Source organism: Ixodes scapularis, unplaced genomic scaffold, assembly GCF_016920785.2.
Source record: "Ixodes scapularis isolate PalLabHiFi unplaced genomic scaffold, ASM1692078v2 PGA_scaffold2__306_contigs__length_199485367, whole genome shotgun sequence".
Taxonomy (NCBI): domain Eukaryota; kingdom Metazoa; phylum Arthropoda; class Arachnida; order Ixodida; family Ixodidae; genus Ixodes; species Ixodes scapularis.
Window position 1 is genome coordinate 53,580,761 of NW_024609857.1, and position 27,850 is coordinate 53,608,610.

Sequence of the window (27,850 nt, forward strand, 5' to 3'; positions counted from 1 at the left end):
ATCCCGGGCACACTCAGGATGTCATCCCTGATGCCGTCGCCACGGGTGCACCAGGCCTCAGTAGCACGCTTAGCGAAAACCACGACCGCGCGGAAGGAACATCCGCCGCCATTGAGAAATCCTGGGCACACTCACGATGTCGTCCCTGATGCCGTCGCCACGGGTGCACCAGGCCTCAGTAGCACGCTTAGCGAAAACCACGACCGCGCGGAGCGAACATCCGCCGCCGTTGAGAAATCCCGGGCACACTTACGATGTCGTCCCTGATGCCGTCGCCGCGGGTGCACCAGGCGTCAGTAGCACGCTTAGCGAAAACCACGAACGCGCGGAGCGAACATCCGCCGCTGTTGAGAAATACCGGGCACACTCACGATGTCGCCCTGATGCCGTCGCCGCGGGTGCACCAGGCTTCAGTAGCACGCTTAGCGAAAACCACGAACGCGCGGAGCGAACATCCGCCGCTGTTGAGAAATCCCGGGCACACTCACGATGTCGTCCCTGATGCCGTCGCCGCGGGTGCACCAGGCGTCAGTAGCACGCTTAGCGAAAACCACGAACGCGCGGAGCGAACATCCGCCGCTGTTGAGAAATCCCGGGCACACTCACGATGTCGTCCCTGATGCCGTCGCCGCGGGTGCACCAGGCGTCAGTAGCACGCTTAGCGAAAACCACGAACGCGCGGAGCGAACATCCGCCGCTGTTGAGAAATCCCGGGCACACTCCCGATGTCGTCCCTGATGCCGTCGCCGCGGGTGCACCAGGCGTCAGTAGCACGCTTAGCGAAAACCACGAACGCGCGAAACAAACATCCGCCGACGTTGAGAAATCTTGGGCGCAGTCTTTTTTGCTCGCTGGATGCTTCTGAAGACGGACGGACAAAGAGGCGTAAGAAACAGGTCACTGAAAAATATATTCTTTTCATCTGCACACCCAGCCGCTTTGGAAGATACAGGTCGCACACATGGAACGAGAAGCCGAGACTGAGCGTTCCTTCCTGGCCGGCCGTTGCTCGTTGACAAACAAAAAAACCGGTTTCCTTAAAAAAAAAAAAAAAAGAGGCAGCAAAACGACCCTTTTGCATTTTCCCCACGAACCCAATGCGAGGGAAAGAGGGTGCGTGGGGACTCCTCCATGGTGCGAGGCACCATAATTACACACGTCCCCGGCTCGTCTCGGCTTCCCCTCCCCTCGCGTCCGCTTCGAGTGAAGGTCGGTAAACAGGGAAGCGAGTCACCCGTTTCGGGTAAGATTTCTAGGAAAACCGGGTCGTCTGGGCTGCCGGTGACATCCCAGTGAAATCTGTTTGCCGGCAAATAATCTACCAAAGACTGGTAAACTGGTTTCGGATGAAAACGGGCGAAAGTGCCCACCTTTTTGGATCGTCAAAACAGTTCACTGTACGGACTCGTGAGGATTGCAACGTCGTCCCGAGCTGATACCCGCAGTCACGAGAATGCCGTTCGAGTGGTCTCGTACCTGCTCTGGCCCAGACTTTTGCCTGTCACAAATATTAATTAAGTTGCCGGTGATCGCAGTCCACCTTTTTGGATCGCCAAAACAGTTCGCTGCACGCAATTCTTGCAGAATTGCAAGGTCGTTTTGAGCTAAACACGCACTCACGAGAATGCCGCTGCATTGGCGGCCGTCATTACAAACACACTCCCCCTGCTCGCCTTGGCTTCCTTGACTTTAGCCGCTCCCCTTGCGTCGGCTTCCAGTAATGTTCGGTGTCCGGCAAACGAGAGTGGCTTCCAGTAGGATTCCAGCGGCGGGTAATCGAAAGTGGTTCTGGTATAACTTCCAGCGAAAGTGGCTACACTGGTTTGTGGTGAAAATGAGTGGATATTAACCCGTTTCCGCCGAATGTCACGGGAAGTTTTTGCCGGATTTTAACCGTAAGTGGCTCCGGTGAAAGGTCCGGCGAAATCTGGTTACTGGAAGTGGCGGCCGGTAATATTTCCACCGAAGACTGGTAAACTGCGCTGGTTTCTGGTGAAATTGAGTGGAAATTAACCCGTTTCCACCGAATGTCACTGGAAGTTTTTGTCGGATTTTTCAATAGGGTAACGGGCGTTCAAGATTGATTGAAGCGTTTATTATGTGAACCATACCTTGGCCTATTGGGCCTCATGTGACATGGGGGAGGGGAAAGGGGCGTTTAACGATGGCGATGGGTTGATGTACCGTCCAGTCCCGGAGGACCGGAGGTAGGAGATGATTGATGAAAATACTAGTGCTCGGTCAGCAGGGTCCGTTCCCGTAGGGTCGTTGGTCGGAGGGGCGGCGGTAGACTGTTCATTACCGCCACCCGTTCACGAGATGTCCCCGCACAGGACCATACCAGTTTGCATCGACGAATTCCTCATCTGGGGTGCCACGCGTGAGGAGCACGATGCACGATTCCAAAGAGCTCTCTTAGCGGCACAAAACGGGGGCCTGATATTTGATAAAAAAAAGCCTCTTCTGTGTCACAAAAGTCACCTTTCTGGGCGACAGGGCTTCCAAAAATGTCATACAACCTGACACCTCAACTGGTACAAAGTGTCCTAGAGATGCCTGTTCCGAGGACCAAGAAAGGAGTCCAACGGATGATGGGTGTCGTCACCTACTTCGGCAAGTACTTGCCACGACTTTCGGACAAGACCGAAAAGTTACGAGAGCTTCTAAAAGACGTATCACTCTTCGAGTGCACTCAAGCTCATGAAAAGGAATGACAAGACATAAAAGCGTCTTTCACAGCAGCGCCAATGCTAGCTTTCTTTGATCAGTCCCTTGTTACAAAAGTGTCCACAAATGCCTCAAGGTACGGCTTGGGTGCAGTGTTATTCCAACAGCATGGAAACGACTGGCGTCCAGTTTCCTTATGCCTCAAGAGTGCTGACCGACACTAAGACAAGGTGCTCACAGATCGAGAAAGAAGCGCTTGGAAATGTCTACGGCTGCGAAAGATTCCATGATTTCATATATGGTAGAAAAGTGATGTTGAAACGAGTCACAAGCCGGTGATATCAATCTCCAAGAAAAACCAAGGAGACATGCCTTCAAGGCTTTAGCGCTTCTTCATCCGTATCATTAAGCACGACTGCGAGTTCCAGTTCGTCCCTGGCAAAGAACTGCTCCTGGCGGATACACTTTCTAGAGCGCCATCAGGAAGAACCGCGCGTGACCAGAAGGAAGATGAGTACGTTGAAGTGCATGCAGTCTCAGTTCTGTCGATTCTGGTGAGTCAGCATACACTGAATTGTTTGGTTTCTGCAACTCGTGATGGCCAGAAGTTACACCGAATTGCGCAAGTGCTAGAGGCACATGAGACAATTGAGGGACCTTTCGAACCTTTCGCTTCAGAACTGGCCATCATAAATGGAGTTCTGTTTAATGGCGCAAAAGTGATTATCCCCAAGTTTCTGCGCAAAGAAATGCTAGCAAGAGTGCATGACGGACGCCCTGGCCTACCCAAATGTAAAGAAAAGGCAAGAATATTGATGTTCGGACCCGGAATTGCGACGGAGATTAACGCAATGATCGGTCGCTGCGAGATATGTAAATGTTTTGCGTATCGTCAACCCAGCGAGCCTCTACTAATGCGACCAACACCCAGCGAGCCATGGAACCTGGGGGAGCAGATCCTTGCCAGTATGCTGGAAAATCATACCTTGTGGTTTACGACGCATACTCCAACTTCCCAGAGGTTGAACCTCTACCGGACACGACGACAAGCACCGTGGTCAGCAAGCTTTCAGGTATATTAGCGAGACACGGAATACCTATATAAGTCAATTCAAACAACGAGCCACAATTTGTGTTACAAGAATTTAGAGTGTTTGCTTCCAAGTATGAGTTTAAGCACGTGACCTCAAGTCCAGGATTCCCACAGCCCAATCGCCTGGCCGAAAAGGGAGTGCAAGTCGTAAAGCGACTTATGAAAAAAAAAAAAAAAAAAACTATCAAGCGAGGACTTTTTTTGGGGGGGTTAGCTAAATTACAGGTCCTCGCAATTGGAAAGAGGAAAGTCACCTAGTGAGCTATTGATGGGTTGTCGGATTTGTTCCAGAATACCCGATTTTTCAACAAGAATCCACGGAAGCGTCGTGCAAAACAAACAAAAGGAAGACAGGGGCCAACGGCTACCAGACCTGCAACCTGGAGATATTTTCCGCGTGCGACACGACAACGGTTGGACTGCGAAGGCTCAGGTCGAAAACTCTGTCGCGCCAAGATCGTACAAGATCATCAATCAAGACGGGCGCGAGTCCAGAAGGAATAGACAGCATCTGCTCACAACCTCCGAGACCTTCGATGCCCCTGACCATCCAGAGGGTTACGGCGCTAGTAGCCAGCTAGAGCACTGAAGTACCTACTTCACCTGCGGCAACGCAGAAGAGTGCAGAGAATACTGTAGCAGTAGCACCCGCAAAATGTGTGCCACTGAACGTCTCGCGACGCCGCGGCAGCAACGCTGCACCGGCATTCCTGTTCGCACCTCAGCGCGGTTAAGACAACCACCCCGTCATCTGGGATATGCCAAAAACTTTAAGCGGATTCCCTGAGACCGCAAGTTTGATATTCCCGCTCTCTCGGTAAAGAAAGTGGGGTGTATCGGTATATACCGGCACGAGGTGCATGTACTTAGAGTAGTTGGAGAAGGAGATAAAGATTACTCGTTCCACTGCTCGCAATGATGGTCTTGTGTCCTCGTTCATGATACAATACGCACCTCGCACGCACTGGGAGTGCAAGCGCAGCATAATCGAGAATAGAATATTCTTGAGAGCTTCGAGACGGATGGGAATAGGAAATCACACTGGTTACATGTGGATAAGATATTATCTTGTTCTACTAAAAATAATTGATAAAGTACACATTTTTTTTTGTCTAGTTGCTGAATTTTGATTAAGTAAGAAAACACGACATAAAAATAAATAACAAGACGTTTCTCGTTTTAATCTTGGCAGGCGTCTACACTATTTCGTTTAAGTTTCCACGAATAAAAGCTCACTCTTCGAGCCATTTTATATAAAAAATGTTAAAAACCGTGAAAAAAAGGACGAAAGGGAGCATAAAATGATGTTATTTGCTCGTCAAAGTGTCATAAGCATTTGTATGCATCCGCAGCGAACCCTACTCTTAGTACAGTGGTATCTTTTCGTGGCGTCGTAGCAGCATTGGATGTACACAATAATCATGGCTCCTATTTTGATACTAAAGAAAGAAAAGGATGACAACCGAAATATGCAGGAAAGCAATAAGTGAAACGTGCCTGTCCGCCGAGAGATGCGAAATCAAATTGTAGTTCACTCACCGTCGTCCTTGCGCTTGACGTTACTGATAAGGAAAACGAAGTCCTCTGCGTAGAGGGCTCGCCTAAAGTAGGCTGCCTTTTGTGGATTCGCTTCGTGGATCAGGTACACCGCAATGCTGTAGTATAAAATACACGTTCGTAAGGAAAGTGGGCACGAGAAGGAAGCAACAAAACCTGTTGGCTCTGTTGCTTGCTCTAACCACGAAAGAAAACATTAGGGAATTTTCGTAGACCGCGTTTCCCCCCCCCTGCCAAGCCCTCCGCAAGGAACAAGCCCCTACTGCGCCTGCGCGCCGATGGCCTTGACTGTAGAGCTGCGGGTATCGTAGCGGGTTACGGAGAGCGTTGCGGGACGGCGATAACGATCTACGAAAACTCCCTATTGCTAGACAGCGTTCGCTTACTTTTCCGGGTGGTACCGTATCAGGCCTCCTTCGGTTCCCACGAAGGTACCGAGGATGCCGTCTCTGAAAATTAAACCGATATCATAAGAACCCCTATTTCTGCCGATTCCTAAAAGAAAAAAAAAATGTTGTATAATGTTGTCTTGCTGTGCACTTGCAATAAATAGCTACGTTACAATCCTCGACCTGTAGGGATAAAAATCTAAATTTTTTAATTTGTTCGTTACTTTTTTACGGAGAAGTAAATAATTTTGTGGGTGAATATAGCGGTATCGTTTTGATCGCAATATAATGCTTTCGCTGACGTAGATTTTTGTTTTTTAATTATATCTCTTCTTGGCGGCGTTGAGCGTGTCGAACGTCGAATGACTGACTACCTCATTCATTTATAGGTGATAAATGTTTTTTTTTTCGGATCGTAGTTGTTTTTTAAGCACTACTCATAACTTCTCACAGCGAAATCAAGAACTGACGTCCGGGAAAAAGGGCCTGTAGTTACTGAGAGCTTTGCTCTTTTTATTCTATCTTCGTCTCAATGAGACAACGAGCCATTATTGTAAAAGGTACTGAACTTTTTATAATATATTTACATGAATTACAAGACAATACAGTACAGGGCGCGACAAAAATAAAGTATTTTATACGTTAGCTTTTCACTGTCCGATACTCATAGACAATTAGCCACTAGTTCGTGACACGTTGATTGGACCGTCTTAATCGATTTTGCTTAGTTGTGTTTACATGCAAAGCTATGACCGTATAGATTACTTCGGAATTTCTTTCGGCGAGTGTAGCAAAGCTGCATGATGGCTACTTTTGCGTTGACCACCTATAACCGGTCGTGAGGGGAAGTCGTGATGCTTAATTACCTTTCTTCAGCGAACGCGTCGCTTGTCCAGTTGTTGACTACAGCCCGCGTGTTTTCAATGTCCCAGAGGAGTCGCTGCATGAGTAGAGGATCGCCTGCGATAGCAAATAACCGGCAACTTTTTAAAAAGAAAAGTTATTGCCTAATTTTGTCAGAACGCTTGCACGGAAATATGAAAAAATACGTACAAAAACAATAACACAGCAAGTTAGTCATTAGAAAATTGTTTTACTATCTATAAATTGCTGAACACAACTTGTTCTAGCATAAGGTGAAACGAGCTGGTGGTTTAAACTCTTCATGTCAAAAGTAATTTATGAACACATGGTTTTCCTTTTTTTAGTACTCGCTTTTATGTATCAAGAACGATATACAAAATTTAAAAGCGAATGACTATATTTTAGTAATAATAACAATACCCTATTAATATTGGTACAAAAACACATAATCACTTAATAACAACCTGGCTGTTCTATAACACCCTCGGTGCAGCGGATACTGATGCGTTTAACTCTCATTTTCTAGTGGGTTTTTGCGGACTAATTTGTAATATAATTGTTTGTGCATCACTACCAAAGCGTCAGTTATCCACGAGAACAAAAATCAACAAATATAAAAACGAATAAATACACAGGCCAATGATGAAACGTTTCATTTACAAATTACAACAGTACATGCAATATTACCAAAATATGTAAAAAAATACATGATCGAGAATGAAAATTAACGCTTTGAGGCATCCTAAATAAGACGAAACTCCCTTGGCGGCGCTTCAACGCGCTTACTTTACTCGCTAGCACAAAAGGGAGTTCATGCATAATCTCCTCGCGATAATCGAAATTTATTTTAGTGGGTGCCACTTAATCGAATTGTGTCGTTTTTACGTCAGAGACCTTGGGACGACTTCGCGTTCCCAATAAACAAGCAACACAGTTATAAAAAAAAGCAAGAAAACACACACACATAAAAACAATACTATTTATATAAAAAAAAAAAACAAATAGAACAGAAAGTCGCATCTGACTCACACTGACGATGGTCTGCCCGGTACGCTTCCAGGACCTGGCTTAGGTTCCCCGTGGGTCCCTTGGGACGCGCCACGTTTTTGCAGTAGCGCCTGCATTTCAATGGTCCCCATGACATGCCATATAATAGATGCCGTTTTTGCAATAATATCCTTAGTTTATAGCATTTAATGACAAGCATCTCATTTTTGACTGTCAAAAACCCTTCCCCCCAGCCCCACTCCACTCCCTTCCCCTTCCTTCCCTGGAATTTTTTACACAAAATTTTTGCGTCCCAAAAGTACTATAGCTTGATGCATTTGAGGTTCTTAAAGTGCATGCAATGAATCACGCATTTCGAATAATTACACTTACGCAGGAAGATTCTTATTGATTGCCTCCTAATAATATTCTTGATTATCACCTCTCTCAGTAGCTGTATGAAAGTATTGTCAAGATCAGATAGAAAGTTACCTTACCACGGAGCCAAGAGGACACCATCTCCTTTCTCTGTTTCTGGCTTGAAACCTGGAAGAAGGTAACGGCCTGCTTAGCATCTTTCTAAACCTAAAGCATTTCTTTTAAGGTTGCACTTCTATAAATGCACAAAACGCCCATGTTCTTCGGCAACAAATAAGTAATATTGCAGCCGAATATCATTTGACAGTCAAAACCACGAAAATCATATTTCCTGGTTTAAGGAGCGACCTTAGGTTACTTCTGAAGCGAAATGGTCTGGAACTGAAACATCAAGCGCGGGGCGTGTGTTATCAAAATAAATAAATAAATAAGCATTTTATATGACTTTATCTTGCTGCAGATGAAACAACAGTTGCAGTGTCGTTTGAGGAGAAAAACGTGGTTTAATACCTCAGCGGTGGTTGCGTTAGATTTTGGTTTTTACAATCTGTTTTAAAAGTAAAAGAAATGTTTATTTATTTTTATTGCACAGAAAAAATATAAAATCAAGGCACTTTTTTATATATGACTTTGTAGTCTCGTGACTCAATGACTGACGTGTTCTAGAAACGACAGAGGAATTGAAACAAAAAGTCAACATATTGTATGAATAAAACAAGCACAAGAATACTATAAAAAAAGTTCGCATTGTTCACGATTATGTTTTTCAAGCTGTGAAACTCACCGTCTTCAGCACGCATCCCTTCCACACGCACGTACAACTTTCTCCTTTCTGGGAACGCCAGTCCAACGCTGCGGAGTTGAAGTGAGGACAAAAAAGTGATAGAATTATCCTACCTATGCATACAATTCAGCTCTCATGTAGTCTTGTGCAACCTCAGGTTTTCTCTACCGTGCACAACAACTTGTCTTGTCTAAAGTAGGTTACAGCTCAAGAAGGTAGGGCGAGGGAAAGGAAGGTTCGGAAGGAGGAAGCAGACGGAAAGCAGGAGGGAGGGAAACCTCCTCTTTCCTCCAGCGTTCCGCCTTTTTCCTCCTCCTCGGCTTTCCTTTCCCTCGCCCCATCGTCTTGAGTTGCAACGGACTATAGCACCGAACACAACGTGGAAACAAACGGTTTTGTCTCCACGATCACTCACGCTTAGAGCGCAATTGCTTAAGCAGGGCTCGCTCCCCTAGCCTACCATATCACTGGACACCTGGACGCGTACCTCCAAAAGCAAATAAACTACTCCCAATTGTAGAAGACCTCCCTTCCCCCTCTGCCTGAGTCGCGCTAAAAAAGGAAACAACAACAACAGAAACAACAACCAAAACATTCAATTTTACGACTTACCCGAACTCCGATTCGTTCATGTGTGTATAGAAATATACCATGTTCTGTGGGACTAGATGTTTCTGTAAAAGTAAACAACACGGTCTAGTAGCATTCCTCCACTTAATTGAGTATTCTATTGTAGATTTTTTTCTTCTTCTGGTGGTATCAGTTTACCTCATCCGGCATCCTTATCAGGCTCCTTAGGGTTTCTTTTCCTGAGCGGCCTTCAATCATTAGCTCCCTAATCTGAATAAATAAATAAACAAAGCAAGAACAAATAGCTTAGCATGTATGTTCGATTAATCTGCAATAAGTTTGAATTCGAATTACACAGGCAAGAAAACAAAAACTTTTTATATGCTTGATGAAGTTGCAGTGAACTGAACGGATTATTGCGATATTAGTACGAAACACTAATACGGGTGAAATATTGCAAAAAAAAAAAGAAACACAATAATGCACCAAGCAAAAAGAAAAAAAAAAAGGAAATGACCACACGATGTCTGTTGAATTAGTGGCAGCTTTTGCGTGTTTGTTGAAAGAATGCTATTGCCACTGCGAACGAAATGCAGTTACCTGTTTGGTTGCCAAGATACCACAGACAAGAACAGTTTATAACGACATGTTTTGTTCCATCCTTTTTTGGTACGCAAGGTCTAACAAATCACAATACAAAACGTATCTGTATCTGACTTCAAGCCCTGTTTCCTCGACACCCTAAAAAGTATGTGAGTTCACTTTCCTGCAGAACATAGAAACAGCCAACCAAAGCGAACAATTAGAGCATGGTCCCAGCGAGTGATAAGGCTAAAATACAATTAGCCAAAAAAGACAAAAAAAAAAAAGAAAACGATATGTGTTAGCACAATGAGTATGACGTCTGGCTTGCATTTTTGCAGATATCGCAATTTTATATTTAATCGCATTCTGAGCTTTCTCAATTGCTAAAACTCTTCTATTGTTCATCGGGACTGGATGCTTTTGTGTACTGCAAAGAGGTGAATTCTCATCGACATTTCTTTAGAGTTTACCGTTACATCCCGAGAGATAGCCCACCTAAAACCATGAGAAAATTGTGTGAAAATAAGGTGTGGGATAACTTTTGGTGCGCAATCAAGAAAAGTTTAAAAAATGCTCGTTTAAGATTATGTGTCTCTGTCAAACATTTTATTGCGGTGAGGAGCAATGAAACAAAGACGACTGTACTTCCCGGTCACTAATGTTCGCCTATATCGCGTCATAGCTAACTTGGCGAATTTATTCGAAGGTCATCATTGATCTGAACACAACGATTACTAAGACTGGGCTATGTTTCGGTGTTTAGAGAAATCGCAAATCAAACCAAATACAGGGGTGGGATACCTCTCGGAGGTCGGGCATCTGTCGTGATTCTACCGTAAACACGGTGGGTTATAAAAGAGCGTAACAAACGGGAAAACTGTGGCCGTATGTTGTGGTTGCAATGCTGTATTTGATGCATATTAGTTGGAGACATTCAGACCGATCCGCTCAGCCGTGTGAAGCCGAGCAAAAAGATATACCCACTTTTAATTAGGTGTCTTCAGTTCATTGTCACTGTAGTTCCTCTCGTTCACACTCTCAAAATAGCTTGTGTTGTACTTACGCCCTTTGTCCCATACCAATAGCAAATCAAGCAAAGAATAGGGATGGGTTACCTTTCGAAGGGTCAGGATTTTAGGGTAGGTACGGCGCGTTATAAAGCATTTCGACGTTCAGTACATTTCGACGTTCAGTTCATTGACGTTGTAGGAGTGGAGGCTCGGTAAATCACACTCTACATATTTATTTACAATATTTACACTGTCCTTTTCGACTAGCTCATCGAGGGGCCCTTCGCCGAATTCCAGATTCCGTGCAGTTCGTGGTCCAGGCATCTCGTGTCCTTAGCTCGTGCCTGCACCGTGAGCATGGATGGCGCCGTTCAAGCGCTGGATCGCTGCCGATAGCTGCCGCTACAACGTCAAACGGACGATACCAACTTTTACGAGTGGCTTGACAGCGATGTGATATAACTTACTAGATAGCTAATGTATGCATAAAGGACTACAAAAACCCTTAAGGTTTGCAGCAGGGCCACAATACCTTCAGCGTTTTCCAGTAGTCTTTAATGCGTACATTAGGTATTTTAATCAGTTGTATCACTCGACTATCAAGCTGCCCATGAAAGTTGGTATCGTCAGCTCCGCGTCAGTGAACTAAACGTCGAATTTTGGTTTTTGGGACGTTATACATGGGACAATAGGTGTAAGTATTTCTGAGAGTGTAGCACATCGCCCCTATTTCTAAAAGTGTAGCACATCGCTGCGTCGACGAAGGAACGTGCAAGACGAAAGACGCACCTTTTCCTTTTTTGGATTCTCAATCTCCACGTCGAGAAAATCTATGTCCAGTGGCTCCTCGAGGGACCCAAGCTGAAATTCAAAGAAAAATTAGAAACAGAGTCACGGATGTGAGGGGTTGCCAAGAATGTACTGAACGAATCACAAACCTGTAGCTTGATGTCTGGGTGGTACATGACGTATCCATTGCGGTTGATCATAAATGAGTATCCCGATGGGCCGATCTGAAACAATCATATTCGTAGGATGCTAGCTGTGGGGCAGTTCTAGGTAAAGCCGAAGACATGTCTCGGGCCATTTGTGTTATCGCAATGAATGTATGTTCCTCAGCTATGTTTGTGATGAATGTGTGTTTTTCAGCTCTTTGTTTAAAATCAAAAACGTCTTCTGGATCTAGGGGCCTGTTTTAGATGTGGGGTTCGTGCATACATTTTTGTGTGTTATGGGTTTATACTAGAGCAAGTAGTCATTGTTCTGATCCTTCGAATCATATTAACTCTTTAAGCAAAATTATTTCTACACAGAAGGCGTGTACATCTTAAAAAAATAGTTTAACCGCTGTTTGACAAAGTGGGAAACCCGAAATGATGTCGACCCTTACATTTTCAAACGCTTTTTTCGTGATTATTTTTTTTTTCAGAATGACGCATTGCATTTCTAATTTTAAGTTTGGTGCCTGAACCATTAAACAAAATATCATACGCACTTAGCATAGCTAAGGAATCGTTCGGCCGTTAATAAACTCACTAAATATGTAAACATAGGTATTCACATTTCAGTTGCTTCATTCACGCTACAACATTCTTTTTTATGAAACTATTATTGATTAATGAATCCTGCTATATTTTATCAGCGTCTTCGTAATAATAAACAGCAGGCATTTGTGAGAGCTTCCAGCCTTGATGGTAAATAATTGTCGTAGGTAATGGCTAGACAATTATCATGGCCCTAGCTGTCCTAGCCCATAGATCAGAGGTGGCCAAGCTGCGGCTCTTCGCTTGCTAAAGTGCGGATTGCGGCTCCCTCTGCTACCCTCTCCTCCCCCCCCCCCCCCAAAAAAAAAAGAAAAACAGAAAAAAAACATAGACCGCGTCTTAAATGGAAAGACAGGTTGCGGTTTGGTAGTCCTGTGCTGCTGCTACCTAACGCATAATTGGACTGCTTTGACTTGCAGAGATTGAAAGTAGTTCCGGTTTCGTTTATTGCTCTGGACAAAGGTTTGCCGCCCCCCCCCCCCCCCCCCCCCGCGGCTCTTGGAAGTTTCGTGCTTTTGTTTGCGGCTCTTAGGCTGAATCAGCCGGGCCACCCCTGCCATAGATAATTGGATTTCGTACCTTGTACGTGGGTTCGTGATCTTTGAGCTCTTCGAGGGATACATCCACTCCCATGACCCCCACGATTGCCTGATCTTTCTGCGATCACGAAGCAGAAAACTCCATGAAGAAAAGATGCAAAACTTTATTGCAATTAAAACTATGGAAATATACCAGCTGCGCTACCTTCTTTAAATTTTGGTATCGCACTACCCTTAAAATGAGCCAACAGATCTTTCCCGATTGTGGTGCATTTAAATTAGAGTGAATGGCTCGTGTAAAATATATTTTTAATATTTAAATTTTATATTTTGTAATGAAATTGAGAATTCACTAGAAAAAAAAATTAAACTTCCATAAAGTTTGTGAGATAAACTTAATAGCAAGTAGGGTTTTCTGTAAATGAAAAACAAGTAAGAAAAACACGTTTTTTGTTTTCGAGTGTTGGGTGTCGTAAACATTGTTCTATAGAAAATTCACTGGCAGTTGGCAGGTGGTATATTCCTTACCCGTCGAGAAACGAACAGGACATAAGGACACGACTTACTGTGCCCTGGGTTTTGTTGTAAACAGGAAGAGTTGCCGTCGTCAACAGGCCGATTCCCTAAAACCAATTGGGCAGATATATCTTAGTGGGAGAAGATATCAAAGATATAACGTTTGATGTAGGGACGGGCCACTCACCCCTGAATCTTGGTAGAAATTGGTCCAGGCAAATTGTTTCTCCCCAGAAAGCACCATAGGTCGGCTGAGCACCTTGAGGTACTCCTTGAAAATAAAACCGGAAGAAATTGTCGAAAAGAATGATATCGGTCGTTGATGAAAAAAACAAGCAAACAAACAAAAAAACTGCAATAATATGTAATTATAGCAAGTGCTCGGTGATAGTTGCTTTTTTTCGTAATCAACAAATAAAACATTTATATGTTACCTATTCTATATATGCTGATAAAGCCAGGTATTACTCTCAAAGCAACAATCCTGTAACTCTTTCTTTAAGAAAAATTTGAAAAGTTAGGGGATTTTTTAGGAGTAAGAGCAATTTAAGGAGTATATATAAATATATCCTTCTAAAATCGGTCATTAAGAAACATTACTTGAAATATATTAGGCAGATTTTCGGGCAACTCTTTATATCTGCATCATCACTCTTTTTTCCAATATAGAGGTCGATCGTTTCGCGAAGGCTTTCAAATATCTATAAAATAGGCTAGTTGAGGAAAGAAGGAAACTCTTTTCAGGGACAACCTTCCAGCCACGACGGACGTTAGGGATTTCAAAAAAAAAGAAAAATATACTAATTAGCATAGTATTGAACTAGAATTTACCTATTGTGGTACCTGAGAAGAACGCTCGGAAAATCTCCTTTTTCTGTAAAAATTCTTGCATATAAATCAGTCATTAGACCCGCCTTAGAATACGCGTCTGCAGTGTGAAGCCCATGGCAGACCTCTCTGGTCAAAGGACTCAAAGATGTCCAATCACTAGGGGTTTTTGTCCTTTTTTTTCAGATTTCGGACGGACCACATCTGTCACGGGACTTAAAACGAGAGCCAGTATAAAATTTCTGGCAAACAGAAGAGCGTGCCAAGGGGTCCAGTTGTTCTTTCAGATTTTCAAAAACGGCATAAAAAGATAGCTCGAAATATTTAAAACCAAGAGGGTTCTTCCCGAACGTTTGCACCACTCAAAGCCCGCAGCTCCCATTAATGCCCGAATAAATATTTATACACAATCTTTTTTTGCGCATACATTTGACTTATGGAAGAGTCTTTCCGATGATGTTGTTGGCATTAATTCATTCTCTTCTTTTGAGAAAGCTGTAGAGAACATTTTTTAGTGCTAAGAATGTTTTTTGTTGTTTGTCGTTTTGTTTACTTTATTTGTATGCTATTCAGATTTCAGTGGGCCAATTGGAAATGTAACCCACTCCTGCCTTGGCCCTAAACTGGGCTGGAAGTATTGACAAATAAATAAAAAAATTAACTTTTTATTTAACGAAGATAAACATATAGTTCCAATGAGAAAATTGCTAAGCTTCACGGGAAACTACTAGATCAACAGATTTTGGAAAGATATAGGGCGAAAACATCATTTTACGATGTTAATAAAAAAAAAAAAGCCCCTCAAGTTGGACGCGTTTTTAGGTTTCGGTTTCCTATCGGAGCGCCAGCGGTCCTGCTCCCCGGTGGCCGAGGTGCGAAGCCATTACCTTGCCTCCCTTGTAGAACAGAGGGAAATATGGCGTACATGCGTTGCGCGTCTCGGCCACCGGGGAGCAGGACCGCTGCCGCAAAGACGCGCTGCCATAGGAAACCGAAACCTAGGAACGCGTCCAAAGTGAGCGTATTTTGGTATGTCATAAAAGGCTGCCTCAACCTTATCTCTCTTTAATTTTAGTTGATTTAGTGGCGATGCTAAGCAAGTTTATATTGAAACCATGTGTTTATTTTCACCAATTATAAAGTTAATGAGTACATTTTACCTTATTATCTCGCTAATTAGTATGCTTTTTACAATTTCTGATATTCACCTTGACTGGCAGTTTGTTCCCCGAAAAAGTTTCTTCTTTTTCTTAACCATTATATTTTTTAGAGTTTTTGAAAGCCTTCGCTGAGACAGCAGGACACGGAAAGACCGATACAGACATAAATCATCAATGTAGAATTTTTTGGCATATACATTTAGTGTACACATGTTTACTATATACTATAAATTTAATGTACACATGTTTACAGTATAAAGTGTATGTACACATGTTTACTGTATAAAGTTTATGTACAAATGTTTACTTTATCTATACAACAAGTTAGTGTACACATGTTCACGTTGCGCTCAGGAATTTTCACTCTTTACTGTCGAATCTCTCAAAGAAATCAGTCGCTACGTTTTTAAGAATCAACTCGCTTTTCTTGTCGGCGGGTTATGCGTTACGAAGGTAAAGCTGGTAAAACACGAAAAAGGTTAACAAGGGAGCCAAGTGAGTTGCTTATAAACTACCGCGAAAAAAGATATAATAACGTCATATTGGAATTTCATCATCACCGCTAATAAATATAGTAATACAGAAAAATACACGGCTTTTTATATAATTATTATTGATTGTAAGAGCCGTACAAATGCGCACGGCATTGGAACCCGTCAGATGTCTCTTTTCAATGCATAACATGGAATCATTTCATTTGTGGCAGAGGTATGTTCAGTTGACTTGTACTGACCTGCACCTTGTACCTACTGGCTCCAAACGATGTAATAGCCGTAAAGTATCCTAGAAAAAGCAAGACACCACTGTAACGACAAACGCTTAATGCATGTTCGAATCGGATACCTCTGTTGTTGCAAGCGAGAGCCTTGAGGGTAGCGTACGGTATCGGGTGCGGTCCAACAACGTAAGTGAAGATGCGAATCTGAAATAGAAGCGGAGAGGGCCTCAGTTTCATCTCAACAGGACCAGTTTCATACCTATCCGGGCTGAGTAACAGCTTTTCGTTTGTGAACGCAAAAGAAAGGCTCAGAATTATTTTCTTTCTCGCTCGTTACGCTGCTAACCAAACGCCAAGACGAAGCTCTGTGCCATAAAGAGTCAGGGCCTATTTATAATAGAAACTTTTCAAAAGTGCGCGCCATCTAGAAGCTGCTGCACCAATTACCCGAGCCCGTCGTTGTTTGATCACGTACTCCGAGCATGTATTGAACACGAGGTCTGTGCCATCGTTCGGTGTGAGCACTGCTCAGCTCGCGTGAAAAGACGAGTGCTGCCTCAGCGAGCGTTCGGCGAAGGCTCGGATCCAATCGCACACACCAAAAAATGACGACCACCAATGTTGCTTGATCAGGTTTTGACAAGGGTCTGTTACGATGACTTAATTCCTTCTTGTGGCCCTCTACTAAGACTAAGGTGTCTGGAACGCGTCCGCGACTGGTGTGCTTAGTGTCGAATCATGCCCGTACATAGAAAGTTGCCCCGAAGTGGCAAAAAGATGACGTCATAGAAGCCGGCACGTCATGTTGAAGAATGCCGCGATCCTGGTGGCGGTTGGTGGTAGAAGACTCGGCAAAAAGAACGAGCGAACGTGAGTTTCGCTGTCGTTGAGGGGTCCCAACTCCTAACTACTGAAGCTTCCGTGGACTGTCAAGCTAGAGCGAACTGCAGCAGAACAGGCGTCAGCTACATTCATCACTGCTGCCGCGACACCGCCGTGTTCGTGGCCGGCTACAGCTTGGCACTTTTATTATGTCGTCGGGCGGATATCAATGGAGGACCACTTTTTGGGATGCGGACAATTGATCCAGTCGGTGACGCGTTCTAGGCACAGTAGTGAGTCTAAACAGACTGAGTGTGAGAGAGCATGAGGAAGGTCGGGGAAACCTTAAGTCCAGTGTTGAGTTTCTTGACCAATGGGGTTGGGTCTTCCGTGCCTCCGTCCGTGAAGATCATGATCATCTGGATGCATTCCGCGCCGGCATACGTCGTCCGATTTTCTTGGAACTGGAGTCAAAGCAAACGCAGATGTGGTGGCAATCGGCCGCATTACATATGGTTATGAGCAGAAGGCTATGAAATATTTTAAAGGCCGTACTGCCTATCGGTATAAGAACACACTGCAGTAAAGATGGATTTAACAAAGCGCTACATGTAGTGTTCACACGTCATATTGCGTGACTATTTTGCAAGTTTTATCTGCAGAGGTTTTGAGCTTTTTGTGTGATGTTAGGATGCCGAGTTATCATGACCCCGTTATATGTTTAAATAAAGGGTAATATAATATCATGTCATCTAAGATGATCTCGAGATAATTATAACATATTATCATGTAATTCTACCAAACTTGTTGCAGTAACATATTTAGAAAACAACAACAACAACGTAATTCGACTTCATATTATGATAACATGATCTCGCATTACTTATTGTTCGTATTGGTCTGCTTGATGATAATAGAAATGAATATGTACTGCACATCCATAGTCAGAGAATTCCAAGCTTCAAAAACACAAAGAACGTGCACAGGTCAACACTCTTCGCGCAAACACAGCATAGGAGCGTTTTTTTTTTTTTAATTTTAATTTGAAACATTATTTTGCATGCATCAAATTTTACCCCTTAGGCTCTTGCCCTTATTGAGCACTTTTCACCAAGTCATTAGTTTGATGACAGTCCTTCGACTCTAAGAGGAACAAAAAAAATGAAAGCCGTTTACAATTCCCTGTAACGCCGGTTAGAGCGCAGCTCTTGAGGAGGAAGATGGAAGCGTACTGAGGGGTAGGTGACTCCTTGAGGTCGCGTGACCTCAAGGGGGTCACGTGACTTCAGGGGGTCACGTGACTTCAGGGCGTCAGGTGACCTAAGGGGTCACGTGACCTTTGGGGGTCACGTGACCTAGGGGGTCACGTGACTTCAGGGGTCACGTGACCTCAGGGGGGTCACGTGACTTTAGGGGGTCACGTGACGAGAACGAGAAGAGGCGGGGAGAGAGAGAAAAGGAAGGGTAGAGGTTGACGCGTACTGGAGTCAGCGCTTCGGAACCAATGGGAGCTTCGTACGCGTCACACTCTCCCCCTCTTTCTCCTTCGCTTCATGTAGCTGACAAACGGAAGACACCGTCGGGATTTCGTCAAAACGAGCGTTCTAATGCTTACGCGTTACAAAACTGGCGATTGCATGTTTGGATTAAGTGTCGTGCAATGTACAGGTCGGTCCCCATCACAGCTCAATAGAAGTATTTTTAACTTGATTATGTTCTATTGACTGGATTATTTTATAAACAAGGCGAAAACATACGTCTGCCATGTTTTGGAAGGCGAAGTCCAGTGCGTGCGACAAACTTGCGGTGCCACCGTCGGTGATCCGGTCAATGCTCTTGGACAGTATCTGCAAGAACAACAGGACGTTCCAAACGAAAGCGTAAAGATTATGTTGGAGATTTTAGGTGGTAGCACGCTATCGCCTCGTCAAGTTAGTGCCAACTTCCTTTTCACTTGTCACACAAAAAACAACAACAAGAAGTACGGTAATTTTGTCGAAAAGTACCAAACACTACACTTGTTAGCGAGTGCTTTCGTAATGATGTAGGTCTAGAAAGAGTTATATACGTAAGGGCAGGGGACGGGACCCCTGACTTTACGTATATTATATATACGTAAAGACAGGGACGGGTCCCCTGTCTTTACGTATATAATTCTTTTTAAACATATACCAAACACTGTTGCGACTTAGTAAAGGTACAGGCACACGCATAGGTGTACGCTGTTTTGAGGTCATCGATATATCGTCAAGTCTGCTTTAACTTGTTCTTCCGTGTCTGCGTGATGCATCGGCAAACAATTAGGCGAGATAAGAGGGCTACCCGAAGGCTGTTTCTTATGGGGCCCTTAGTGGTATCAGCGATTATTTCTGAATCGCAGTTCGGTGAGAGGATGACAAACTGTATAGGAGGTAAATTGCTTTTTTTCCGTTAAGTAAAGTTTAACCGCGTTTGTTAGGATGAAAGCTTGGGAGAACTGATAACTACCTTTAGTGCGTATCTTAGTTGAGTTTTATTCTGGGGGTTGTTTTGTTCCTCGCCTTGGTGCTTGGTGCTTTGTGTTTTATTTTCCTTCACTTCTGCCACATTAAAATAGTGCTGTACATACATGTCGTACTTCTTTTAACTGCAGGGAACGTAGGGTCTCCTTTTAGCATGCAATCTCCATTGTTCGTACGTACCTACACGATAACGCCAATAAAAACTTATATGAAGAAATATATAAAAAATAAAATACCAGTGCGCAAACTTAAGCATAGTAAGATCAATCTCTTTTCATGATTTTATTCACCACTGAGTTATGCATGTTTTAAGCATCTCGTGCATACGCAGTAGTATTGCAGTGGCCACGATATTTTCTTTTCACAGTGACCGACCGCAGAGGCTGTCATATTTGAAGTTACACAAATTTCATGTCGTTAAAACACTCATAAGTTATGTTGTTTTTGTTATCTTGAGTTTCTGTGTACAAAAAAGGTCACTGTATATAAGAGCACAAAACACATACCCGCTTATTTCGCCTGTTGGCTTGCACCAGAGTGTCGAAGCAGGACACCCACCGGACTTTGCTGGCAAACTGCAAAGGAAGATGTTTGATTGTTTCAAAACTGAGGTACACCATCAACCTTGAATATATAAAAAAGCAGGTTAACGCAGACAAATGCTTATTACATTAATTCAAACACTTTGCGATAGGTAACATTACGAAGAATAATAATGGATTAAGTAATCCATTATTATTGCATTCGGAATAATCGAAGGAAAACGTACGTGCCGCATATGAGTGGAAGATCTGACCAGACGCCGGGCTGATGCTTTTCTCTTTTGAGACCACATAAATTTGCCAGATTGAACGATGTATCTCGAGTGTATTGATTATAATTCAATTAATGCAAAGGTGCAAGCGAGCTAAACAAGAATGACAATCAGAAATGAAATCCGCCTGGTCCCATGGTTCGATACCAGAACCAGGAGGATTATTTTGTTCTCGCACCATTTACCTAGTTATGTTTGAAGATTTGTGTTTGTTCTTTGTCCCTTTTGCTCCCCTTCTCCAGGGATTTTGATTATCACTCGAGTGTATGTTCTTTCAAAGGCATTACAAGGTTACTTTTTAAATTTAGAATGCGTGTTTGGTGTGGGTGACCTAGTGAAAACGTAAGACGCAAAAGCGGTAGACGAAAGCAAGGCGCAAAAAGTGAGACGAAGGGGCGCTACCACCGAAAGTATACGCATATGGCATCACTACCACAGCAGGTCACCTTCGCGGCTATCGTCTCAGTGAAATTAGCTGGGGTAAGTGACCATGCGACCATGCAGAAAACCAATAAATGGCGTCGGCACATATATTATTGCACGGAGATTTACCGGCCCATAAGCATTTCCCACATAAGACGCTTTTTTTACGGCATAATAGGTGCTACCACAAGGATTCCCCAACCTGCAATAAATACTTAAAAAAGAACGCTTTGATTGGGGTTTCGGGCTAAATACCCGTGAACTGTGTTTTTTTTTTTTTTTTATTCAGTAGTTTGCGTACCTTGTCATGTGAATATCTGTACGGAAAACGATCGCTTCAAACTTCGCGGCAAAGTAAAAAAACCACACATCTTATTCAATTCAGTGGGCCGGGCCAAATCAACCTTGTCCATCGGCGACGAGATGTTTTGGTGGCGCATTCTCATTGCCCCTATCCCCGACGTCACGACCGAGGTTCGTACTAGTGAGTGACAACTTTGATGGTACGTGAAAATGTATGGCAAATTGCTAGTCAATTGTGTTGTATACGTGAAGCCTTCTAGCATCACAAACATTTTCCGATACTGTTAGCCGCTCGTCTTCAGCCTTGGAAGTTTGTTCAGCAGCACGCCTAGCCTGTTCAGCCAGACGCTTACGTATTCCACGTATTCCAGCCCGTATTCAACAAGACCGTCAGTCGTCACAGATGGGTAATCTGTATGGAGAAAACTGCATGAAGTTTTCGGGAGGACGAACATACATCCATGACGATGGGGGTCCGTGATGACTGAGGGTCTTCTTGAACGCGTGATGGAAACGAGTGAGAACCCTCTCAGTACCCCCTTTCAGGAAGGCATCCTAAAGTTGCGCCACTTCGTGATAAGAGCCTAAATCTAATCGGTCATTACGAGGGAAGCAGCTACGGAGTGTGTATTTCCCTGTTGTGTGTATATGAATGCATTTTTACATTGCTCTTGTTTTTTACAACGCAGCTCTTAGGCGCCCGTTTTCTGGTTGAGCGGCATCGGCGTCGCCGTCGGCGTAACCAAGCGTTGCATTATAGGACATTGCCCATAATGACGTCACATGTGACGTCACGAGGGTAAAGTTTCCCCCTAAGTTTGGCGGGAAATTTTACTGCTAAATTTAGCGGGACGTCTTGTTATAATGACGTCACACGTGAATTTTCACGTCACGTCTCACGTGACGTCACATGTAACGTCACATGTGAATTTAGCGGGAAAATTTCCCTGCTAAATTTAGCGGGAAATTTCCCCGCTTAATATAGCGGGGAAATTTTCGCTAAGTTCAGCGAGAAATTTAGCAAACATTTTCAGCCAAAATGGGAGGGGAGCAGGAGAGGACGATGGGAGGGTACGGAGGGGGAGGAGGGGCATACGTTTCGCTCCGTATCCTACCCTCCTTCTTTTCCTCAAGAGCTGACCTCCAATTCGGCATTGCAGAGCATCGTAAACGTCTTCAATTTTTTTTTCTTTACCCGGTTCATCTGAGGATAGAAAAAGAAATAAAGAAAGAAAACATCCCTAGTTTTCAAATAAAGCTATGAAATTTTCCTTTGTTTTTAGGTCGCATTTGTAATAAAATGTGAGACAAACAAGGATATTCGGGTTCGTTTTATTTTGAGAGACATACAAAATACGTTTTGGAATTAACATACATATATATATTTCTTTTTCTGGTTGATGTGCTTGTGAATAGCGATTGCGGCTACAGAGTGGCAGCAGACGGCACCGAAACCATCATGCTGCATTTCGAAAGCCGCCGAGCCGCTTCGATCGGGCTTTCATTGTTTTCGGATCAGTGTTTGAAATCCTTCTTCAGCCCAGAATAAATTAGGGCTATTGTATGGCTTCCTCTTCCACAATTCTTTTGTTTTATTGAAAAGGTACTCAAGAACAGGTCAATCGCCGACGAACATAGTGGTTTTTTCTCTTTTGTTTTTCGAGCAGAGTTTGGCTAGGGGTTGCTTTTGCTTGTAATAACTAGAAGAGTTTCCTTCAATTTTTTCTGGAGATATCGTGGTCTGAGAGGTACTTTCGCTATTTGTATACCTTACAATTTGAGTTCTCGGCGAACACATAATGTGGCGCTTTCTCGGTTTTGTCGAAGGCATGCGGACGTGGGGTCAAGAGTGATACTCAATTTGGCTGCTCAGAAGTTTTGCCATGGCAATTTTAGTCACGTCACGACGGCATGATGGGCTAGAAAACCAGCATGTGGACCTTTTTTGGTTGACGTGACCAATTCGGAAAAAGTGTTTGTTACGTCGTGCTTATCAGTAAGGAGCTCGCAACAGCGACGAAGGATGTTGTTGGGAGTCGGTGTTGTACATAAACATCGTTCTTGCTTTTGTAACGGTCGTGTTTCAGTTCCGCCTACGTAATGTGTAAAGACCATTACTTCGTTCCGTCTAAAGACCCATTCACATAATAACGCTTTACTACTTTTGAGTCTTGACAGCGCCATGACGTCGAGTTACGACTGCGAGTCTCCTGAATATCCGTGCTTCTTATGAAGCGTGGAGGCCAATTCAAGGTGTAGCGGGGCACGTGGAATACGAAGCATTGATATGCAGGGGAACAATGGTCATATCACTGCATAACGTAATCAAACCAATCAAACGACCGCTATTAGAGAGTTTTAGTAGATCGTTCCCATGACTCCGATAACAATACCCGATACTCCGCCACCGCCTCCCTTGCGCATGCATAGTATCGTTATCGGGGCTATCTGAGGTATCGGAACGATCTACTAAAACTCTCCATTGTTTCTTACGCTAAGCCGAGATTCGGAAGCGAGTGACCGGGACAACTGTGATTCGTATCTCCCGTGGAAACCTAATGAACAAACATCTTTTTTTTTTTTTTTTTTAGAGCGCAGCTCTTGGGGGCCGTTTCCGGCTTGAGCGGCGTCGGTGTCGCCGTCGGCGTAACCGCGCGGTGCATCATGGGAAATGTCCCATAATGCACCGCGCGAGCCCCTTACCGGGGTCACGTGACCTCGTGAGGGGGCACGTGACCCCCCTGAGGTCACGTGACCCACCGAAGTCACGTGACCCCCCGAAGTCACGTGACTCCCCTGAGGTCACGTGACCCCCTCCTCGAGGTCACGTGACCGCCCGAGGTCACGTGACCACCGCCGATGTCGCGTGACCCCCCGATGACGTCATCGTCACTGATGACGTCACCGGCAACCACATCGTCATCATCACTGATGACGTCATCATCATTGATGACGTCACCGGCATTCACATCGTCATCGTCATCATCACTAATGACGTCACCGGCATCCACAACGTCATCGTCATCATCACTGATGACGTCACCGGCATCCGCATCGTCATCGTCATCATCACTGATGACGTTACCGACATCCGCATCGTCATCGTCATCATCACTGATGACGTCACCGGCATCCGCATCGTCATCGTCATCATCACTGATGACGTTACCGACATCCGCATCGTCATCGTCATCATCACTGATGACGTCATCAGCGACGTCACTGATGACGTCACCGACATTCGCATCGTCATCTTCATCATCACTGGTGAAGTCATCAGTGACGTCACTAATGACGTCATCGGTACCCGCTTCGTCATCGTCACTGATTACGTCATCAGTGACGTCAGTGATGACATCATCGGCATTGGGGGTCACGTGACCCCCAAGGTCACGTGACCCCCACTGGTTAGTTTAACCCCCACCCCCCAGTGCCCTTCCCTCCTCCTCCTCAAGAGCTGCGCTCTAATTCGGCGTTACAGGGAGTTGTAAGCGGCTTTCACTTTTTTTTTTTTTTTTGCAAAATAGGTTTTTTGTTAAATGACTAAAATACAAAGGAGCACGACACGAGAGGGATTACACGCGTGGCACGTTCGGACGTCTGCAACAGCGACTGCTTTACATTTTTTCAGAGGGGATCCTTTTTAATCCTCTCACAAAGTTTGTGAAATGCAAACCGTTCGGCATAGTATTTGGCGATTTTTGGCAAATCTTAAGCGTTTGAGTTTTTTGACTGATGATCTGCCGAAGTTTGTATAAACAATTATTAGGGATATCCCTTCTGGCGTCGTGTATGGGATAAAACAAGTGCTCAGGAACAAGGTCAGTGACGCAGAATTTGCCCTTTTAGTCAACCGAAGAAAGGCGAAGTTTGGGGTGTGCTGGCTCTCCTTTTAGAACTACGTTCTGTATGCAAACCATTTCATTGCTGAAAAAGGTCAAACACGAGACCGAGGCTTACGAAGGAGCTTTCGCAAAACGGGTTTGACATTTCCAAAGAAGATAAGAGCGCGCGTACACAGCTTTCATCGACACTAAGGTTGTTAAGGTTTAGGTCACACGAGCGTGGATCACTTCGCTTTTATGAACTCAGAAGGATTTAAAGCAACGAGCACTCTCAGCAAAAAAAGAAAAAAAAAAAGAAACAAGTAATTTTTTTTTCTTCCCCAGTGCAAACTTTGTTTTTTTTTTTTTTGTAGTCTTTGATACGCACTTTAGCTGTTTATACGTCATATCGCACGGTTACCAAGCCCTTGTATAATTTCGGGCCGTCTTTTCAACGTCAGTGCGCTGCACGTCGAACCGAAGATTCGAGGTGTGTTATATGGGTCAAAAAGCTGTAAGACTACAGCCTTTTTCGTTGGAGTGAGGGCAGGCTAGCTCGCGCCTGCTGCCTTTGCTGCCTCGCATAGCTTGCCGGAATGGGGTGGATTCACTGGCTGTCGTAGTTGTGGGCGTTGTTCTTTCGCCAGTGGTGACAGTGAATACGCCCGTTTTGCACCTTAAAGGTTGTAGCACTCGTACTCATTGAAATGATGAAAACTAAAGTCACTGAATTCTGGGAAAGTAGCGCCATTGCCTTTCCTGCCTGCTAGCCGAGCACAAACAAATACCAACATACAGACGACTAAAACCTCGCAATGTGATTGGTTCATCGGTCTCTGTTGCCATGGAAATCGCCATCTCGGTCCATTCAGATCTTCGAAGCTTGGAGAGGGTCACTTGAATTCAGTCGCACCAAGATCGCCATGGAGCATCATCGTACTGAAGGCGTTCCTCGCCAATGTAAGCGTCTTTGGCACTGTGTATGCAATCAACTTATCAATCATGCCCATCCCCACGGATCTCTTAGATTAATATAGTTTATTTCAATACAGGAAAATTATTTTTCGATGCCTCCAAGCACCGACACAGTATGTGAAGATGTACGCTTGTTTCGCCGGTGTGTGGACAGCAAAATCTCGGTATACAAGAAACGTCTCCATAAAGCTACACGTCACCAGCGAATTTAGATTGAGTCACCAAGAATGGAGAGGTCAAGGAGGAAATGCTCGTTTCAAGGGCCAAAAGGGCGACCATATGGGGAGCTCGGCGCTACTTTCCCACGATCCAGTTACTCCAGTGAAATCGACAGAAAGGAGCTTCAGCTGCCCGAACCTCCAGCTCGAGTTGCCGATTTCGACAACGCTTCGCCGTCTCGTGCACCTCGAACGCGCCCGCACACCCGAAGCAGGGCGAAAGGCTTAGTGCGCGTGCTGGAAGCCGGGCGTTCGAAAGACAAGCCCGGCCCTTCTCACTTTGTCAGTGACTATAATGAATGTTACTTTACTCACGGGTTGCTCGCGGTGCTCACCCCGTGTAGGGAGTATTCACTGGCGGCCATATCCGTGTGCGCTGCTGCTGAGTGCGTGCTGACGGCGAGCGTCCGCAGTCCTTTTGGAGCGTGTATTTAGCACCATCAAGGTTGCCGGTCTTAGCAGGCTTTTAGGGTGAGCTCGTTCTGAGCATGCGCTCTAAAAATCGCCCTCAAATATGGCGTCCAGTGAATACCTCCTATATAAGCGGCATTCACTGGAGGTCGTAGTCTGCTCCCGCTGACAACGATCTTACAATGAGCTTCCAAATAGCTTGCGCAACGTACATTCCACACCAAAATAAGGCGAGGCTCACTCTAATGAGCTGCGACCACCTCGCTGAAACGTGGTGCCCAGTGAATCCCACCTGTACTTACTCTGATCTTATCTTTTTGTCTAAAAACTGGTACGGACAGCCTCGTTTTCTTACGTTACGTATAAATCACCGAAACATCTGTTCCTCGAATGTCCCGTGCCAGGCTCTCGCCTTAAACTGGTAGCCACGCTTAAAATGAAGCACAGATGTTAATGCTGAATGCTGGCTAGTTGGTATTGGTCTTGGGTTGCCAAAGGCATGGTAGCGCTTTTTAGACGAGGACAAATGAAAGACAAGACAGACACGAGCGCTGACTGCAACTATTTAATCGACATGGAAACGAGGCATATATGCATTCTCCGATCCTAACAATCAGCCAAACCCAGGCCTTGCCGCCGCTCGCATGAGGAGGTGCAGTTCATGCGAGCGGCGGCAAGGCCTGGGGTTGGCTGATTGTTAGGATCGAAGAGTGTATATATGCCTCGTTTCCATGTCGATTAAATAGTTGCAGTCAGCGCTCGTGTCTGTCTTGCCTTCCTTTCTTTTGTCCTCGTCTAAAAGGCGCTACCATGCCTTTGGCAACCCAAGACAGAAATGTCCCTGTGAGTTGTGGCGTAAGCAGACGTAAAATTTCATAACGAAAGGTAACGGAAAATGGGACCGTGTGGTGCAGGTATTATACTCAAACAGCAGATGAAAACCACGCATCCACACTATTGGAATAAATTACAGAAGGCTAAATAAGCATCTCGCATTCCTGGTAGATGCGTTCACTGTACGAGCTTGCACGCAAACCGGGGAGTGTCCAGGTCTTTCAGTGCGAACGCAAAAGGCTTGCGCACACAAACACTAGTTCTTGAAACTGCAGTACCGAAATAAAGCGAATTCAGATTAAGCTATCACTGCTGACCTTCTCTGGTCTTATCAAGATACCGAGCCACAAGTGGGCGTTGACGAGCTTCCACAAAGGCCAATGCCGGGGAGAAGCACGCAGTCGAATCTAAAATAGCAATAACCTGTCCTGCTGTTGTAATGATGCATGGAGCGAAGGGATCAAAATAAGAGATAACACAACTGGAAGGTCGGTTATTGCCTTGCAGCAGCTGGACAAGGGCGCAATACAAATGTT

The 27,850-nt window shown here is 44.6% G+C and overlaps 1 pseudogene; it reads right to left on the minus strand.

Annotated features, from left to right (window-relative positions):
- The window catches only part of LOC121047770, an 84,076-nt pseudogene that overhangs the window by 20,108 nt on the left and 36,118 nt on the right, over positions 1-27,850 (minus strand).